The following is an 18,024-nucleotide window of genomic DNA, read 5'->3' on the forward strand; positions in this document are numbered from 1 at the left end:
GAGCTTACAATGGCCGTACTGGGTCAGACCAAAGGTCCATCTAGCCCAGTAGCCTGTCTGCTGACAGCAGCCAACCCTAGGGACCCTGGAGGGGATGGACCGAAGACAGTGACCAAGCCATTTGTCTCGTGCCATCCCTCTCCAGCCTTCCACAAACTTTGGTCAGGGACACCATTTCTACCCCCTGGCTAATACCACTCCATGGACCCAAACTCCATGACTTGATCTCACTTCTCTTTAAACTCTGTTCTAGTTCTAGCCTTCACAGCCTCCTGCAGCAAGGAGTTCCACAGGTTGACTCTTTGCTTTGTGAAGAACAACTTTCTGTTACTAGTTTGAAGCCTGCTACCCATTCCTTTCCTTTGGTGTCCTCTAGTCCTTCTATTATGGGAACTAATGAAGAACTTTTCTTGATGCACCCTCTCCACCCCACTCGTGCTTTTATAGACCTCTATCCTATCCCCCCTCAGTCTCCTCTTTTCTAAACTGAAAAGTCCCAGTCTCTTTAGCCTCTCTTAATATGGGACTTCTTCCAAACCTCTGATCATTTTAGTTGCCCTTCCCTCTCCCACCTCTCTCTTCCCCTCTCCCACCTCCTTTTCCCAGTCTCCCCGAGTTTTGTTCAATAGAGAGATTCTATTTTTGACCACACGTTTTCTTTATTTTGTACATCAGGAAGGGGGGCTAGGGAGGGGTAAGTGGAAGGAGGTGAGGAAGGAATGGGGTATGAGCCCCCGATGGGGAGGACTGGGCTGGCTCTGCGGGCTTCTGGGGGTGGAAGCTCTCCTGCAGCCCCCCAATTGCCCCTCTCCCCAGATGGCAGCCTGCGTCAAGTGCAGCCGGTCTGATGGCCGAGTGCTGTGATGTGCCCAGTGTGGGTACTCTGGGCAATCCAAGCCAGGACTGCTTTGCAAGCGGGGCACCCCTGAGAACTGTCTGTCCGGGGTGGGGGTCGGGTCCCTTTAAGCACAGCCCTCGGCTAGCCTGAGGCAGCAGCTCCACGCTCTAAGTCCTCATCTGATGCCCTGCCGGCACTGCTTCTGGCCAGCCTTAACCCCGGTTCAGGGTCCACTTAATGTGGACATGCTACTTCGAATTAGCAAAACGCTAATTCGAACTAGTTTTGTAGTCTGGATGCGTTAGTTCGAATTAGCTTAGTTCGAATTAACTAATTCGAACTAAGTTAGTTCGAATTAGCACTGTAGTGTAGACATACCCTTTGAGATGAAGGGCAGAGAAGGAGCAGTATTTCTGCAGGGCCTTCAAGCTGAGGACATCTCAGGCTTTCAAGAGATTAATGAACCAAGCCCAGCTCCTTGGTCCAATGATGTAGGTTTGTGGTGACCCCAGGGCCTTCTCTGGGGCAGTGAAGGGCTGAGTCTGGCCCATGCTCTGGTAAGAACTCAGTAGCAGCAGCTGGTCTCTGGGTCACAACCCTGCAGAAGGGTCCTCTCTTCACCCTCAGCTGCTACAATCCTCTTGTTTCCTCACCTAGCTCTCCATTTGCTTTCGCAACAGATGTTGGTGTCTTACCTCTAATGAAAATGTTCACACTGGAACCCTTTTTGCCCCCTCGACTGGAAAGCAAAAAGCTTGACATCTATCATCAGCATCTGAGTGACATGCTAAAACTCACCCCAGACCTCCTTGCCTAATGTCAGCTGGGTGCCGCTGCTGGCAATCTGCTCTGGGAAGACTGGAGTTCTACTCACCTTGTGCTGATTGGATGGGTGTGAAGGCATCTGTCTTGTGGGTGCCCACTGACCAGCTGTGTGCAATGCCTATGGGATACACTTATTTTCACTCTGTGCCCCTTCTCCAAATGGGGCTCGGAGGAGCTGACACCACAAAGGTGCCCTCCCTCCAGTGAAAGGAGATTGTTTTAACCAATTAAAATGAAGGCTTGTCCTTAACCTAGGCCCACCTCCAAAGACCATCCACCTCCAGCATGTGGCTGGATATACTTCCCCTGCAGACCTTGCGTTTGGGAAGCTCCTGCCATGGAGATGATGTAGAGAAGCTGATGGGTTTGGACATAGAGCTGCCAGTGACAGAACCCTTCTGAGCACTCACTCTCCAAAGAGAGCTCTTGCATGAGTCCCTGCTTGTAGCTCATTGCAGGAGCAGTACGGTTAATTCGAATTATGAGGTTTTCCCTCAGAGTACCGCGTCTACACGCAGTGAATTAATTCGGGCTAGTCAATTTCCAACATGGCGACCAGACGTGACTATGCTAATCAAGTGCGGGATATTTAAATCCCATGCTTGATTTGCAACTTTGATCACCTTCATTTGCCTCCCTACTTCGAAGTAGGGGGCAAGTGTAGACATACCCTTATGCTTTCTCCAGCTACAACTCATATCCTAGAAAGAAAGAAAGAAAGAAAGAAAGAAAGAAAGAAAGAAAGAAAGAAAGAAAGAAAGAAAGAAAGAAAGAAAGAAAGAAAGAAAGAAAGAAAGAAAGAAAGAAAGATGGGAGGTGGGAATGTGACATCAGGGCTAATTAAATCAGAATGGATGTGGCTTTTTTTTTTTTAAGACCACTGACCCTCTGGAATATGAGAGCATGACAGGCTCTTACATTCTCAGAACACGTGGCCCTCCGCTACGGCACACCCTGAGGTGTGTGAAAAACAGCTCTGTTGTCTGGGAAACTCTAAAGGAGATGAGAGAGATTTCAAAAGGCTTCCCTCAAGAGAGAAGAGGCCAAGCAATGAGGAGGGGGACCAGGCATCTCCTTGGCTCCTAATCAGAAGATGGAGCAGCAGCTGGGGCAAATTTAAATGAGTGACATTGCAACCAGTCTCACAGGGCCACAAAGCCACTCAAATATAGGGTGTCTGGGCCAGTAACCTGGGCCCCTTCTTAACAAAATTCTGACTGCACCACTGTCGGAGGCTAGTGAAAACTGTACCCCAGACAATAGAGTAGCAAAGCACACATGGCTGTTATAAATCAATCATTAATGCCAGGGGAGCCAACAGACTCATTGGGCCCCTGGGCAAGGGGGAGGACCCTGCTCTGTGTTCTCAGAAGGGATGAGGCTTCAGGCAGAAGGGGCAGGGCCAGGGCAGCTGGCCCTCAGTGCTGCCCAGACTGCACCCCTCAGTGCCATCCGGAGCATGCTGCCCAGGGCTTGGCAACATGCCACGCAGGGCTCCAGCAGCTGTTTAAAGGACCTGAGGCTCTGGCTGACACCACTGCTGCAGTAATGGCAGCCGGCAGCCCCAAGCCCCTTTGACTTGCTGGGCCCTGGAGCAGTTGCGCCTTTTGTCCCCTCCCCCACCTCCTGTCAGACAGGCCTGACGAACGAATGTTATTTCTGCAGTACCTAGAGGCTTCAACTGAGATCACCCCTCCAGCCCCCGCATGTGCCGAGTACTGATCAGACGCATAGTGAGAGACCTTCCCTTGAACCCTTCCATAGAAGAACCAACAAATGGGAGAGAGAAGGGTTACTATCTCTCATGGATCCAAAGAGATAAGAACATAAGAACAGCCAGACCAAAGGTCCATCTAGCCCAGAGTCCTGTCTTCCAACAGTGGACAATGCCCGATGCTCCAGAGGGAACGCACAGACCAGGGAACCATCAAGTGGTCCAAATCCAGTGACTCTCCCAAGGAGTTGTCTGTGGCAGAGCTGGAATTAACCCTGGTCAGGTGTTCTGGCCACAGCATGAGGGCTATCACTCCAATGTCTCTTGGACCCCACCAGTGAGGTCTGAGCCCTCTTCTCCCTCTTCTGCGGCAGGAGAAAAATCAGCTCCAAACTATGCCTTAGATCCCAAAGCAGTATAACAGGGAATGCAGGATGAGGGAGGGGGCGGGGATGAGGTTGTCTTTGTGTCTGGCAGGGGTGAAAGTAACTTACATTTCTTACAGGAGCTATCCTGTTGGGTTAGTGCAGGCCATTGGGATGGTTGTGATAGGACAGTACCTGTAAGAAATTTAAGCACAAGATGGAGTGGAGGATGGGAACCGCAAGACAGGGGGGTGAGAGGAGCAGAAGTCAGGGCAGGGGGTAAAGGGATGTAGGAGTCAGGGCAGGGAGTTGTGGGGCAGCTCGGGGTTGATTGGAGGGTGGGGACTACACTGCTCAGCTTCTGGATTCCCAGAACTGGAGCTGGAATTCACTGTGACCATGCCACCCAGGGAGCCATCATCACCCAGAGCCCTGCACCCAGCTGGTCAGTCTCTTGCTGGTGCTTTGCACCAGGGTGCACCAGCTTTTTTCTACCTTTGGTGTCCGGAGACACTTGGGTGCCCTACAGCATGCCAAGTTGTAACAGCATGAGACAATATTAATAAGACATCATCAGAGTAAAAGGTCTCTCTCCATTTCATTTCTGAAAGGATCTGTTTCTCACTGTGCTTGGCACATGCAGGAATCAGCAGCCCAGCTGGAAGCTCCTGGTCTGTGACCAAAGACAATATTAATTAAAGGGAAGGAGATGGTGAACTGTGAAGTGAAGGCCCATTCTCTCCCCGTGTGTCCTGCAGCCTTTGTTTTGTGTCTCTATTGCCAGTGTGTGAGGATTTTGTACAGGGCAAGAAGCAGTGATCCCAAATATCGATGGTGGGACAAATCAATGCTATCTCCTTTTTCCATGCCTATGCGCTCATTGATTTTTTTTGTTGTTGTTACCTCTCTGTTTATGTAATGTCTGAACTTTGCACAACTGAACCATTTAATGTGCAGAAAAGAGCCCTGTTGCCATGAAAACGGACCTCCAAATGACAGCATGAATGCTGAGAGATCCCTGTTTTATTGGACCATGCTGAATGTATTTTAACCTTGATAAGTCAATAACTTTTTGTACAAAAGGAGCCAAAGCAGATAGGCTTTCAGAGACATGAATGCATTTAAACTGGAGAGTAATGGTCTGGTTTTAATCCCTTGGAAATCTCTCTCATTCTAGGGCCAGTCATTTTCAGAGCCGACTGACATTTTGGTCAAAGAATTACAGCACGCATTTGTCACAATGAGAGATGAAAATGCTCAGCAATTTGGATTTCCTGTGCCAGTCAAACAGAATTATATTAAATTAAAGGGATGCTGTCAACTTACAGATCACTGACCAGATTTTGCTCTCAGTTAAATCCAGAGTAACTCTACTTCCCCAGCGTAATCAAGATCAGAATGAGACCACATGTGTTTAAAACTTTTAGGCTAGATTTCCAGGGCAATGTGGGTTATGCCAGAAGATGTAGACCATATATTATTTATGCTAGAGCTTGAAGGGCTTTTAAAAATCTTTATCTTTCACCACTGATGGAAGCTGCTTGCTTGTTTTTGGTAATTTGCTCATCTTGAATATTGACATTAAACTGGTCAGTTTCATTTAACAATTATAGTTAATTTCACTTTGTGTGGTTCTCATTCCTTAGGAGGGTAATGTTTTGTGTGGGCTCCCAACATTGTTGAGAAATATTTATGTAAAAAAGTAGTTTATCCATTTGTTTTCTTTTTGAGTCATGGAACCATTTCCATCCTGTAAACATTTAGGTAGCCCATCCAAATTTTAAACTGCTTGACAGTGTCTTGTTCAAGACTAATACAGAGTTAAAATGTTCACCTGATTCAAAAGAGATTTCTTCCACAGCAAACACACTGTAGCACTGCCAAGCTCCAGTGAATGACTCTAGGTAGTTAACACATTTTCTGTGAAAATTGAGGTTTCCATTTTTGTACTGAATATAAAAAGCTCTTTCTAGCTGACTTATTAATTGTCTGATTAAATTATCTTTGAACAATGTATTTGCTATTCACAAATGTATAATAGTTTTATTATAATCTGTAGCCTCCTAGACTACAACATAGAAAGGAGATAAATAAGCAACAGCAGATTTATAAAGTTGCACAAGAACATAGTGACTATACTAGTAAAAAGGGAAAAAAAAGAAAAAGAAAGAAATGAAACAAATGTATAGTATGAATAGCCCTGCTCAAAGAGATAATTTATTCAGGATAATGTATTTTCATAGGGAGGATAATATGTGTTATAATTACACAGAGGAATTACTCTCCTGAAAGCATATCTAGCTATTATTTTATTATAATTTCTCAACCTTAATGTTCCCTGGATGGGAACTAGAAAGGGGAAATCTCCAGAGGTTTGGATATTTGGATCCTTATAAAAATATACCCCAAATTTCAGTATCTTAACTATCCTAAATGCCTGAAGTCTCCAAAGGGGAACAGGATTTCACACAGAAAATGGAACTAGAAAAATTTAAAGGACAAGCCAAAGTATTTTGAAACTTCTGCATCCTGTTCTGACCTATATCAAAAAACTCAGAGTTCCAGTGAACTATTTAGCACCTCCATCAAGGTGCAGCAGAAAATTGGGAGTCTGTCTTAGGTAGGGATAACTTACTGTATCTATGTTTGCCTGCACCTGCAGAATGCCTCAAACATATAAAGAGATGTGCTAAAGTCTCCATTCCTTGGTGCCTTCCTTGAAAACATTATCCAAATCCCATTGAAATCAATGGCATCTTATCCACTGACTTCAGTGAGCTTTAGGATCAGGTCCTAAATCAACACTGGGCGTTTTTTCTAAATGATACACTCTAATTGGTCTGGATTCAGGAATTACTGGCTGAAATTCATGCAGTTGTGTTATGTGTGATCATACGGGTCCTTTCTGGTTTTAGAATCTGTGAAGTCTATGACAACATAGGTCACTCAGAGGTGATAGTGCAGCCCTTGCCAGTGAAAATGTTGCTGTCAAACCTCCTGGGGCAGTGAGTTGGCTCATTATTAAATACTCAGGTCCATCAGCAGTCAGTCATTCAAGGCTCTTCGTGTCAGACCTTGCTTCTAATATCTAGACTGTGTGTAATATGAGAGCAGAAGATTTACAGATTTGGTTCAAACTTTATGTGTTTTACCAGCAAGATGCCAGTAGCATGATGTTGCACAGGGAAAAAGTTTCAAGCAAAGACCCATGCAGATGAAACTGCAACATTATCCAAGGAAAAAGGCTGGCTCTGGGAGTTGGAATAGATTACAGAGCCTTTTATCTCTTTGTAATCAGTCTTACTTCACTGCAAGATATTATTGGAAACAATATTTATTGAGAGGAGTTATAAAGCACCTCAATGACCATGCTGTGATGGGGCAAGCCAGCATGATAACTGCACAGGAAAATCATGCCTCTCCAATCCACTGGGAATGTTAGCAAAACAGTGGCTAATGGAGAGTCAGGAGACAAAATTTATTCCGATTGTCAAAAGTCTGTAAAGAAGTCCCTCCAAGAGTCTGTTAAGGAAACTAGCTCTTACTCCATGACCAGGTATTGTCATGGATTATGTGAAAGTAGAAAGAATTATACTGTAAGAAAAAGATGAATTGTGCTGTAATAATGGAATAAGTTGAAGGAATTCTGTTTGTCTTTTAAGAGGAAGAAGAAAAGTATGTTAATGTTGATTGTAGGTATGCAGATCAAGGTGCTAGCCAATTTGGGCCTGAGTTTAACAGGAAAAGAAACATTAAGTGTTAGGAAACAATTCCAGATAATCAGGGAGATATAGCCAGGAGATTGCTGTGTGCTTAATATTGAAATGAAGAGTACTTGAGTAGCCTCACACTAATTATGTGAAGTTTTGCCCCCCTTTTAATCCTGTTAATTTTGGCTTCCTTTTGACTGTATAAAATCAAGGGGTTTGAACCTTGTAGGGTACTCACATTTTCTCCATGCATTTTAGCAAAGCTTTGCTGAAATAAACAGAGCAGTCTGCCAAATCTGTGAGTCCTGTCTGACTTTGACAATTTGGAGGTTCTACTGAGATGGCAACCGTCTTCGCTGAAGCTGTGTGATCCCTGACTGTCTTGCAGGACTACCGTGGCAGCCGGCACCTGGGCATTTAGCCCGAGCGGTCCTCCGCCAGAACGGAAAGGTGCACAGCCACAGCGAAGTCTACGCCATCGAACCTGTTGGTTCCTGCTCTGTTCTGGTAGGGATCCCGGGATCTAACATCAGGACTCTGGTCAGGTAATTATTTTGTCCGGACTGAGGACTGTCTTGTCTCTGTGTCTATCCGTCTTCCCTGTGGTGTGAGTGAGTCTGGGAGCCATCCCTGTCCAGGGACTGGCCGACCAAGGGGCTCCTGTCCCCGCGGTCTGTGTGACTGGAATCTGCACAATCGCAGCCGCACCGCACCTTGGATAAAATCCTTGGAGTGAACGCAAGGGCGATTGAGGCAGTAGCCTGTGGGCTTCTTTTGTGTGTTGCACCGGGCACCGCTCTGACGAACCCGAATTTCCTCCTGGTGTGATTGGTGTATGAAGTCCTCCTGTATGGGTAACCAGACGTCTAAGCAAGGGCAGTTCCCTAAAGGGACCCTGGCTCAGTTTATATATTTTAGAAAGGGTCCGGACTCCTGTAAATTTCTGGAAAAATGATCTAGATTGACTCTGGGGGGATCCCAAAACTCAGTGGCCACTGTTAGGATCTTGGAACAAAGACCAAGTGGACGTCTTAAAAGACAAACTTGGCCTTCCCAAAAACTAAATTGGCTAGAGGAGAGGTAGATAGCTTCATGCAGTGGTGGGACGAGGCAAATCTTAAATGAACTGAATCGAAGCTCGCCTTCCTTAAAAATTCTAATTATAAGAAAAAAAAAAAGCTTTATTGGAAACCTCCTCTCCCACCACCAGACCAAGCGCTTCCCTTTACCCCATCCTCCAAGAAGACTCAGACCGGTCCCACTTGAAGCTATAAACCCTGGACCCACACGGAGCTCCACTCGATTTTAAAAGGTTTTCCAAAGCCCAAGGAAAACCCTACCAAATTTGCAGAGGAATTTTGCTAGTGTGCAATGCCTATGAACCCTCTGAAGCAGACCTGCTGCAACTGTGTAAGCTACTTATAACCCCGTAAACAGCAACAAAAAAAAAAAAAAAAAAAAAAAAAAAAACCCGGGCAACTATCACACAGACTGACTGATGGTTTTTGTTTGGTTGGTTGGTTTTTTTGGGGTACAGCAACCAGGTAAAAATGGACAGGGCGCCCTGGCGCATGCGTTTGTTAATAGCCTCTTATCTGCTATTAGCAGTATGTTAAAGCAAATAAGTGTTGGATGGGAGGCCAAGACCATGGACAAATTGCAAGCAGTGGCAGAGCATTGCCACTGCACTCTAAAAGGAAAGAGAAGCAGTCCTCACAAAGGTTGATAGCTCTGCAAATACAGCATTATTCAGGGCAGGGCAGACAGTACTGGGAATGGGGAGGGTACCAAGAATGGGGATAAGGTCAGAGAAAGGGGTTGTGGCACCCAGTTTTTGGGATTTAGAGGTTTCAGCTCCGGTCATATCCACCCTGTGGGAACAAGGCATTATTGTCCCCTGTTCCAGCCCCTGTAACACCCCTATCCTCCTCCCAGTTTGAAAAGCTGATGGTAAATCATGGTGGTTTGTTCAGGATCTTCAAGCTATTAACTGCATTGTTGTACCCACCTTTCCTGTAATCCCTAACCCAGCAACTAATCTGGCTTCTATCCTGCCAGATGCAACTCATTTTACTGATGTTGATCTGTGTTCTGCTTTCTTTTCTGTCCCGGTTCACCCTAAGTCCCAGTATCTTTTTGCCTTTTCTTACAAGGAGCAGCAGTATGCTTCCCAAGGGGTACACAGAAAGCCCGTCTTACTTTTCCCAAGCATTAGCCAAAGACCTTGTTGACCTGGTCTTCCCCTCTGGGTCCACATTGGTCCAATGTGTAAATGATCTACTCCTCTGTTCCCCTTCATTATCTGCCTCAGAAACTGACTCTTTAGTGCTTCTCACTGCCCCCCCCACCTTAGGGTTACCTAACTGCTGTAAGCCTTTTACCCTTTTCTGCCACGAGCAATCTGGTTGTGCACTTGGGGTTTTTACTCAGGAGCATGGTGGCAAAAAAAAATCGTCCAGTAGCTTATTTCTCTGCCACCTTGGATCCTGTTGCCCAAGGTCTACCCCGTCTGCGGGCTGTGGCTGCCGCGGCACGCCTAATTGAAATGTCTGAGTCCCTTGTCTTCCGCTCTCCTGTTTCTCTCATGGTCCCTCACTCTATAGAAACTCTCCTGCTACAAGGTAATACAGCTCACCTTTCCTCCGCCCGCCTCACTTTTACTGCTTTCGGCTTCGCATATCACCATAAAGCGCTGTTCTCAACTGAACCCTGCCACTCTCCTTCCTCTGTCTAATGACGGTGAACCCCACGACTGCCTTGCAACTGTCTCTGCTGTCACCGTCCCGCGCCCCGACCTTTCTGATGTCCCTGTCTCTAACTCCGACCTTGTGTTATTCACTGACGGTTCCTGCTTTAGAGATAGCCAAGGTCGTCTCCTCGCAGGATACGCTGTGGTATCACTCTCTGAAACCCTAGAAGCTGTGCCTTTACCTTCTGTGACTTCAGCACAAGTTGCTGAACTAGTTGCCCTAACCCGCGCTTGCTTTCTGGCTGAGGGACGCTCCACCACCATTTATACTGATTCTCGATATGCTTTTGGGGTTGTACATGACTTTGGCACCCTCTGGCAAGCTCGGGGTTTCCTTACCTCTGCTGGTACCCCTATCAAGAATGGCCCCTACATTGCTGCTCTCCTGTATGCAGTTTTACTCCCATCTGCATTAGCTATTGTTAAGTGACCTGGTCACTCCACAGCAGATACTGATGTTGCTAAGGGTAATGCTGCCATAGAACCTTCCCCCGGTGCGTTTCTCGGTTCCCTTTCTGTTTCTGTACCACCGCCGTCCCTTTCTGACCTCACCCTGCTCCAAGACTCTGCCCCAGAAGCAGAAAAAGACTCCTGGGTCGCCCAGGGTTGCTCTCTACACCCTGATTCCCTTTGACGCTCGCCTAGTGGTGCCTTTGTGGCCCCCTTTTCGCTCTACCCAGCTCTGGCCGCCCTGCTACACGGCGTTTCGCATGTCGGAAAGGAGGGGATGGTCTCTGCTGTTACTAAGGCAGGATGGTGAGCCCCACATTTCAGCTCTTTTGCAGCTCGCCACTGTGCCACCTGTACCACTTGCCAAAGCTACAATGTTGGCAAACCTGTAAAGGTAGCTCACGGGTTCTGGGGCCTGCCCCAAGCACTGTTCTTGCATTGGCAGCTTGATTTTGTACAAATGCCTAAGTGTCAACGCTATGAATTCATTCTGGTTATGGTATGCTTATTTTCGGGCTGGATTGAAGCCTTTCCTTGTCGCAAAGCTGATTCACTGTCTGTTGCCAAATGTTTGTTAAATCATATTATGCCTGCCAAAGGAATTCCTGCCACTTTGTCCAGTGACAAAGGAATTCCTGCCACTTTGTACACATTTTACTGGACAACTTGTTCAGCACCTGGATCGTGTATTACATGTCACGCACTTGCTGCACTGTCCCTACCACCCACAGAGCGCAGGTGCAGTTGAAAGACGAAATGGCATGCTAAAAAAAATAAGCTTGCAAAAATTTGTGACTCTACAGGGTTAAGCTGGCCAGCGGCCTTACCATTGGCCTTTATGGAAATTCGATCCACCCCATCCCAAAGACATAAATTAAGTCCTTTTGAAATTGTTATGGGGCGCCCTATGCGAACAATGACTACCATTACTCCAGTCTCAGACTTGAACTTGACTCACAGTATACTCCTACAGTACTGCAAGGGACTAATGCAAGCTGTAAGTCACTTCCATTCACAGGTTTGAGCCGCCTGGCCAACCGAACCCACCTCTGACGCCTGCCACACCCTCGAGACAGGTGATTGGGTCTACATACGACACCACCAATGAAAACACGCCTTGGAACCCCGGTGGAAGGGCCCACATCAGGTGCTGCTCACTACCCAGACGGCTGTTAAGCTATCCGGCATAGCAGCATGGATACATGCTTCTCAGTGTAAGAAGGCACCACCCCCAGCAGACCAGTCATCGCCTCAGGACCACGCAGAGTCAATTTTGACTCCAGAAGAAGACGTAGAGGAACAGCCTGCAATACCTTACAACCTACGTTCACGTAAGGGTTGCCTGAAGCAGACGACAACCAAAAGCAAGGCCCAAGAAGAAGCAGCAGTGAGCCTAGCGCCTGCTGCCTGGCGGACATAAAACCGTGACTGCGGTTCCCTCAGCTGAGGTTGTCAGAACCAAAAAGGGTCTTGCCTCCAGCATGTGCCTCTGGTGGGGCCTGTTCCTCGGCTACTGGTGTCTTAAGGTCTGGGGAATCCACAATGACAATGACAATTCTTTTATCCACCAGCAAGTATGGATCGCTCAGACCCTTAATATCTCTAATTGCTGGGTCTGCAGCCACATCCCAGCCCACTCACAAGCTGGTGTTCCTGTCTTGGCAATCCCACTTAATTCCCCAGGCCTCACCGGAGGACCTCATCCATTTAACAAGACATGGAACAGTAATGACACTTGGGAAGCAGTAGGAATAAATGTATCTAAATGGATAAGCGTGGTGGAGGGAAAAGGTCACTGGTGTTGGGTGTGTAATGGGACAGGGCTGAATCTGGGGAGGAGCAGTTGTCTTCAGCATATTGTAACCAATGGTGTATGGGATTATTCAAACAAGATTGAAAAATGGAGGACCGGGTATGGGGATATGAATTTTTTCTCAACCTGGGATCAAACAGGGAAATCACTCTCCTGCTCCCGCTACAGCCACCCTAGTGAGAACAGTACAATCTTTCAATGCCATGCAAATAACACCACTCCCCGTAAGGAGAATCACCGTGTGCCCTTCGGGGGATATTACTCCTCCTTTGTAGACCCCTATATGGCAAAGGGGTGCAACCGACCCTTCCCGGCTTTGATAGGGCATCATTGGGTCTGTGGGACAAAGGCCTATACCACATTACCAGTTAACTAGTCAGGTATCTGTTATCCCGCCCAACTCTTCCCACAATTCCGAGTGTTAGAGTCCTTCCCACGAGAACGCCTCCGTAATTTTAGGCGAAAAAGAAGGGACTTGTCGGATGCCCAATGGTATGTGAATCACATAAGCCCTTTAACTTGGGAAGAGGCTATTGGTGGTTCCTTTATCCCATTTGGGGGAGTAATACATCATGCAAAAAGGCTTCTGAGGTTACAAGCAGTAGTTGAAATCATGGCAAATGAAACTGGAGAAAGTTTAAGGGCCCTGGCCAAAGAAACGGGAGCGATCAGACAAGTGGTCCTCCAAAACCGTCAGGCATTGGATATAGTGCTGGCAGCAAAAGGAGGGACCTGTGCTCTCATTGGCAAAGAATGTTGTGTATATATACCAGACAACACCAATGATGTAATAGATCGCGCTAACTACTTAGAAAAGATTGCATATCTTCCTCACGAAGAGCCAAGTTCCCTGTGGAAATGGCTGAGTAACTTGTTCAATTTCTCTGGCATAGGAAACTGGTTGTTTCAGGGAACCCTGACTATCCTATTTGGGATCTTAATGATTTTTGTAGGTTTTCAGTAAATCTCCTGTTGTATCCAAAACTGTGCAAAACATATCACACAGCTAGCTACCCCTCACCAGAGTGCTAATCTGATTATTTTAAATATCACTGATGAACAGAGAGACAAAGAACAGTTAATGCAAGGAACCCAGTAATTGTTGGTCATAGGCGAGGCTTGACCAAAAGGAGGGATTGTGAAAGTAGAAAGAATTATACTGTAAGAAAAAGATGAATTGTGCTGTAATAATGGAATAAGTTGAAGGAATTCTGTTTGTCTTTTAAGAGGAAGAAGAAAAGTATGTTAATGTTGATTGTAGGTATGCAGATCAAGGTGCTAGCCAATTTGGGCCTGAGTTTAACAGGAAAAGAAACATTAAGTGTTAGGAAACAATTCCAGATAATCAGGGAGATATAGCCAGGAGATTGCTGTGTGCTTAATATTGAAATGAAGAGTACTTGAGTAGCCTCACACTAATTATGTGAAGTTTTGCCCCCCTTTTAATCCTGTTAATTTTGGCTTCCTTTTGACTGTATAAAATCAAGGGGTTTGAACCTTGTAGGGTACTCACATTTTCTCCATGCATTTTAGCAAAGCTTTGCTGAAATAAACAGAGCAGTCTGCCAAATCTGTGAGTCCTGTCTGACTTTGACAATAGGTCCTAAATCAACACTGGGCGTTTTTTCTAAATGATACACTCTAATTGGTCTGGATTCAGGAATTACTGGCTGAAATTCATGCAGTTGTGTTATGTGTGATCATACGGGTCCTTTCTGGTTTTAGAATCTGTGAAGTCTATGACAACATAGGTCACTCAGAGGTGATAGTGCAGCCCTTGCCAGTGAAAATGTTGCTGTCAAACCTCCTGGGGCAGTGAGTTGGCTCATTATTAAATACTCAGGTCCATCAGCAGTCAGTCATTCAAGGCTCTTCGTGTCAGACCTTGCTTCTAATATCTAGACTGTGTGTAATATGAGAGCAGAAGATTTACAGATTTGGTTCAAACTTTATGTGTTTTACCAGCAAGATGCCAGTAGCATGATGTTGCACAGGGAAAAAGTTTCAAGCAAAGACCCATGCAGATGAAACTGCAACATTATCCAAGGAAAAAGGCTGGCTCTGGGAGTTGGAATAGATTACAGAGCCTTTTATCTCTTTGTAATCAGTCTTACTTCACTGCAAGATATTATTGGAAACAATATTTATTGAGAGGAGTTATAAAGCACCTCAATGACCATGCTGTGATGGGGCAAGCCAGCATGATAACTGCACAGGAAAATCATGCCTCTCCAATCCACTGGGAATGTTAGCAAAACAGTGGCTAATGGAGAGTCAGGAGACAAAATTTATTCCGATTGTCAAAAGTCTGTAAAGAAGTCCCTCCAAGAGTCTGTTAAGGAAACTAGCTCTTACTCCATGACCAGGTATTGTCATGGATTAGAAACCAGCCACACTACAGAAACAGGGAGTGGGAATAACAGGGCAATGGGAGACAGGAGCAGATGGATGCGTGGGGGATGCACTGCAGCCACCCCTGAGTCTGGGCCACCCTCCAGAGCCCATGTCCCTTAGTATTTCCCACAGGATGCCCCCCTGACTATTCAATGGACCCAGCTGAGGGGGGAGGCTCAGCTCCCCACACTGCGGACTACGATTCCCAGAGGGCTTCGCGGCCCCAAGCACAGACCGGGAAGGAGGTTGATAGCGCAGTGCATGCCGGGGCCTGTAGTTTTGGAGGGGGGCAGGCCCGCGGCGGGGCTCCCCTTCAATTTTGCCGCGGAAAGGACGCGTGGCAGCGGCCCCGCCCCCCGCAGGACGCTACAGGGCGTCACCCTGGTAACGGGGAGGGGGCGTGGCTCAGCCGCGTGCGGCCGCCGGGCTCCGGGCTCCGTCGCTCAGTGTCGCCGGAGCCGCGCGCCGGGCAGGAGGGGAAGCGAGCGAGGCCGCCGGGCCTGGAGCCGCCGCTGCAGCAGCCCGAGCGTGCGGGGCTCGCGCCGGTGCATGAAGGAGCCGCCGGTGCATCCCCCGCCCCTGCGGCCTGGAGCAGCCTGTGCGCGCCGGGAGCCGCAGCAGCCCGGGCAGGCGGCGCTGCAGCCGGCGCGTCCCCAGGCAGGGCTGGGGGAGCCGGCGGCGATGAAGGGCTAGCGGGGAGCGGGGCCTCGGGAAGGAGGCAGCGGCTGCCCGGGCTGCACAAAGGGACCCGGCATCTCTCGAGCCCGGCCAGCCCCGGGATGTGAGCGCCCCCCTGCCGCTCTCCGAGCTTCCTGCGGCTCCTTCCCAGCCCCGCTGCCCGGGATGGGCATCCGGCCGCCGGCGTGAGACGCAGCGCGCGGCCCGGCCGTGCCCCGCGGCAGGATTCGCTTCTCGCCCGGGCGGCTTTTTGTGGCTGCGGCCAGGGATCCCCCGCACCCGGTTCATGGCCGCGGGGCTCGCTCCGGCCTGCAGCGTCCCGGAGAGGCAGCCGCCCGGCGCAGCGCGGAGGGTAAGTAGCGGGGCTGGGGCGGACCGGCTGGGCTGCGCCGCGCAGGGCCGGGAAGGAGCCCGGCTGGGCTGGGGGCACCCGGCGTCGGGCCGGGCCTCGCCTGTCGGGCAGCGCGGAGCGGCTCCCGGGGCTGGGCTAGCGGCCCGCAGACAGAGCAGGGCCGGGCCCCAGACCCGAGACCCGCCTTCTGCCTGCCTGCAGGGGCCTCACCCCGGGCGCAGGCAATGGTCCTGCCAGGGCCGCCCCTCCTCCTCAGGGCCGTGCAGCCGGTCCCTGTCCCGGGGGCTTCCCACGCAGCTGGGAACTGCCCCAGCCGAGTGACACGGACGGCAGAGCTGGGGGTCGCCTGACTCGGTGCTGGATCTCCTAACTACGGGCCACTGGCTTGGATCTGGGGGATGGGGCCCCCCCATATGGCACATGTGACCCCTCCGATGTCCCCTCTTCCTGCAAAATTCTTTTGTGTGCTTGAGCAGGGCAGTTCTGCCTGTTCACACCGGCTGAACCCCTCTCCTTTTGGGAGCTGATCCCTCCATGGCCCTCTGGTATCTTTAGCTGTGAAAGGGGCGTCTCTGCTTAATGAGAAGCAGATGAAAGGTTCTCTCCAATGCTGCTAAACCCCGGTGACATCGTAAGATACACAAACGGAGACGGACCTGCCAGATTTACCTGCTTAGTGTTCGAAGGAGAGGGCTGGCATACTGGGGTGGCTTATTTCTGTCCTTCTCTTTTCATCTACCAATTCCGAGATGAAACCCAAACTGCTTTTTCGCCTTTTGGAGTGGTTGGCTGAATGGCTGATGGTAACAAACGGTCCATTTCTGTGTCGGGGGAGGGAGGAGGGAGACTCAGAGACATGGGCTTCTAAGGAGAGTGGTTTGCATCAAATAGATATCCTTCTAGTTTCATCACTGACCCCCTGATGGTGTGGTACTTGATTTTTACAGAAAAATAACCCACCTGTTCTTGCTGCAGCTGTTCTGCCTGCTATCCTGCTCCCTAGGTAGCTGTGGAAATACTTGCGGCTGTTGCAAACAGAATATATGAAAGGGCAGAAACACATGAAATATTTCATCTCAGTGACATAGGAGAATAAAACACCTGAGAGATGGTCTCCTTTTGAAGCTATTCTCTCACGCTTCCAACTTTCTCTCCTTGCGTATCCACAGACCTGTCTCCAAATATAAGGAATGGCCTGAAATATGTTCAAGCTAGTTGTTGTGTAAAGAGAGAATCTGTAATAATATCTCCTGTAACTTCAGTTGTGGGGGATCCAAACTGCTGGAGGCAAAGCAAAGCTGTCTGCAAGAATTAAATGGATAATACTACTGGTCATTTAGTGGCTTCCTGCTGTTTAAGCTGAGGTCAGTTCCTTTCACATGACCAAGGATGATCGGAATACCTTTCCTATCTGGCTGAGCTGAGAAAAGAAAGTTAGACGTGCTCCTAGTGCCAGGTACTAAGAACCCTGACTTTGAGGAGAGCTGCCAGACGAAGGCAATTTAAATGCTAAATATGGAAAGTTTTAATGTTGAGCAGTGCAAGTCCAAAGGCCAATATCTAAAGACACTTACTTGCTTTGGGGGGAATATTTAGGATGTCCAAAGCAAAATACCCAAGGTTTGCTTCATTGTTGTAGATTTAGTTTCAAGGAAGAGTAGGAGTGTAATTTGAAAATATCTTCTGTTTGTCCTGCGCCAAATGTTTGCACATACGGGAGGTAATCTGACTAGATCAAACAACTGGGATGTTACTGCTCTTGTTGCTTCAAGATCCCCAACGGTGTCTGGCTTCTTACAGAACTGTGCATCCCATTTTCTATTGTGTGGCTAGTCTGTGTGCGAGTAACTTCTTGTTGCTTGGTTGGCACAACGGCATGTTCCTAAGGGCAGAATGCACATAGCTGTAACGTCATGTTGTCCAAGGAGGTAGCAGTGAATTTTTAAACTAAGTTCTTGTTCAGCTTGATAGTGTCTGCAGTTACTACAGTGAGATTAATATTTGAGCTTAGAAAAATCATCTAGTATTTGTCTTTCCTCCTCTCTAGTGTGGACCTTTTGATATGGGGCTTGTGTTGTCATTTTCTTTTTAGTAAAGATGTATGTGCGTGTGCTGGCACTGATTCTAACTGTAGGA

At 48.1% G+C, this 18,024-nt stretch overlaps 1 protein-coding gene and 1 pseudogene across 2 annotated transcripts in view; both read left to right on the top strand.

The window, feature by feature from the left end:
• Nucleotides 1–11,493: 11,493 nt before the first annotated feature.
• Nucleotides 11,494–14,034, top strand: LOC149520725 (uncharacterized; annotated as a pseudogene).
• A 1,241-nt stretch (nucleotides 14,035–15,275) lies between these two features.
• The window catches only part of FAM222A (family with sequence similarity 222 member A), a 113,532-nt gene continuing 110,783 nt past the window's right edge, over nucleotides 15,276–18,024 (top strand). The window contains exon 1 of one of the 2 annotated variants that reach the window (XM_075898840.2): nucleotides 15,276–15,888. The gene's annotated coding sequence lies outside the window, so the exon portion shown is untranslated. The remainder of the gene's footprint in view (nucleotides 15,889–18,024) is intronic. The other variant, XM_075898836.2, reaches the window with a different exon arrangement.

The sequence above is a fragment of the Pelodiscus sinensis genome, chromosome Z (assembly GCF_052426305.1).
Source record: "Pelodiscus sinensis isolate ZL-2025 chromosome Z, ASM5242630v1, whole genome shotgun sequence".
Lineage (NCBI taxonomy): Eukaryota > Metazoa > Chordata > Testudines > Trionychidae > Pelodiscus > Pelodiscus sinensis.